The sequence below is a fragment of the Pteropus medius genome, unplaced genomic scaffold (genome assembly GCF_902729225.1).
Source record: "Pteropus medius unplaced genomic scaffold, Ma_sr-lr_union100, whole genome shotgun sequence".
Lineage (NCBI taxonomy): Eukaryota > Metazoa > Chordata > Mammalia > Chiroptera > Pteropodidae > Pteropus > Pteropus medius.
This window is the reverse complement of record NW_024353517.1, coordinates 10,405,440-10,408,093: the sequence shown is the minus strand read 5'-3', so window position 1 is coordinate 10,408,093 and position 2,654 is coordinate 10,405,440.

The following is a 2,654-nucleotide window of genomic DNA, read 5'->3' as shown; positions in this document are numbered from 1 at the left end:
CTCCCCTCAGGCAGCTGGTCTAACCAAGAATGAGGCGCAAAAGGACTCTCCTGGTAGGGCTTCTATCAGCCCAGTATATCGGAAAAGAACCAGCCAACTTGTTCTCTGCAGCCTCATAGGGCAGTGTGACAGGTTGCTGGGACACAAATCTTAGAAGAACTTTTCAAGAAGCAGAGCTGTCCATCTACAGGCTGGGCTGTCTCAAGAGAAAGATCCCAAAGGCTGCAGGAATTCACAGATCCCCAGAGAGAAGACACATTCCTTCTAGCCTTTAGTCAGTGTTTACAGCATCTGTTTCTGAAAACATATTTGAGCTCTGGGTCCTGAGCTATTTAAAGCAGCCCTGAGGACCAAGTACAACCTATATGATGAATGTCTTCACAAACTCTTATAAATAACAATTTCCTCTAATCCTCCCAAATACTTAGCTCATCTAAACCTGGAGCCCATGGTCATGAGATGAAGAATCTCTGTTGCAGAGACTATATACTTCTTCCCCAAGTCCATTTTCCTCTCCTACATTTCCCAGATACTCTCACAGTTACATGTAGCCATGAACTGAGTTCTGGCCAATGGAATGTGGTCAAAATTGTATGTGTCACTTCCAGGCCTGCCCATTAAAACCTCCAAATGATTATGCAAACTCTCTGTCCACTGGTGGACATTCTCTGGCCGGAAGCCAATGACCCAGAGAGAATTCCAAGGCACTAAGATGGGGTCAGCAAACATTTTCTGTAAAGGGCCAAACAGTAAATATTTTAGGCTTGTAGGCTACAGCAGTCTTTTTTGCAGCTACTCAAATCTGCTATTGTAGTGCAAAGCGGCCACAGACAGTATGTAAATAAATGAGCATGATTGTGTTCCCATAAAACTTCATATACAAAAACAGCCAGCAGACCCAATTTGGTTCATGACTCCTGCTCCAGAAGATGGTGGAGTCACACATACAAGGAGCCTGGGCCCCTGAATGACTGCTTAACAACCGAGAATATTCATACTAAATATTGCACAAGTGAGAAATAAACTCTTATTATGTTAAGGCAGTTAGAGTATGGGATGTATTATGGCATATTCTTTACTCTATTTAATGATAACCTATCGTATTCTATTTTTTCCGGTTGCCAAGTTCCTGGATCAGGAAATGGACCCATTACAAAGAAAATTCAAATATTCTTCTGAAATAGCCTTTAGAAGTACAAGGCTGGAGAGAGGCTGCAGGTAAGAGTTTTCAGAAACATCCCCTATACCCCTCCCTACCAAAAAAAAAAAGCCTTGGAGGGCTATGCTCCTTCTAGAACTTAGATCAGACAAGGTTTTATGACTTAGTCAGAGCCTTTGAGGAGACCACTTTGATGGCTGAAGAGGATGATCATCTCTTTCGTGAAGCTTTCTATGTCCTCCTTCCTACCCTATGGGTGGGCTGAGGTGAGCTGGCTGCCTCTCCTCTGTGTTCACTCAATACTTTCCACATAAACTGACCATACCTCTTTTTATGGTTTGGTCTTTTCCACTGGGTTATGAGCTCCATGAAAGCAAGGACTACTTCTTGTTCCCCTTTCTTGTTTCCCACCCCTACCTCACACTCTCGCACCTTATCCTCAGAACTAGCACAGTGCTCGGCACGCAATAGATGCATTATAAATGTTTCCCCTGTGAAGGAGAGAAGAGGAACGAATGAATGAAGACATGCATATATGAAGGTCAAAATTACCTAGGTCATAGGTAGGAAACTATATTTTTTATCATCCAAACTAAGACAATTTGAGAGTGAAAGGTGGCTCTATTATACAGTCATGGGCCACATAACCATATTTTGATCAAGGACGGACAACATATACGGTGGTCCCAAAAGATTATAATAGGGCTGAAAAATTCCTATTGTCTAGTGACCCTAGGGACATCATAGCCATTATAATGTAGTGCAATGCACTTCAATCTCAGGGTTTTGGACCAGTATCGGTCCATGGCCTGTTAGGAACCAGGCTGTGCAGAGGGAGGTGAGTGGCCAGCAAAAGAGCAAAATTTCATCTGTATCTGCAGCCGCTCCCCAGCACTAGCATCACCATCTCAGCTGCACCTCAGATCATCAGGCATTACATTCTCATAGGAGCACCAGTCCCTGGTGCCAAAATGGTTGGAGAACTGCTGGCCTACAGTATTCAGTACAGTAACATGTTGTACAGCTTGGGAGCAAGGGTATACCATATAGCATAGGTGTCTAGTAGGCTATATCATCTAGGTGTACTCTATGATGATCACACGATGACAAATCGCCTAACAACACATTTCTCAGAATATATCTCCATCATTAAGTGATGAATAACTAATTTTTTGAGAACACCAGGCATAAATGGGGACTGTCCTGAGCAAACAAGAATCTATGGTCATCCTAGTAGCAGATTTCTTTGAATCATTGTCTCCAGCAATATAAAGCATTTCTAATGGATATTGGTGATTTCTATTAGCATAATAACATTTTAAGATTAAAAACAAACAAAAAAGAAACTCAAAGTATCATTGAAAGGAAAGGATAATGTGATTTGAAGTTTTTCTTGGCAGAAATCTGGGAGGAACAGCATAGCTCTCTCATTGTGCTATGAGTTTTCACTAATCATTTCACACTAATGCCAACCACAAGAGCTTGAGTTTACAGT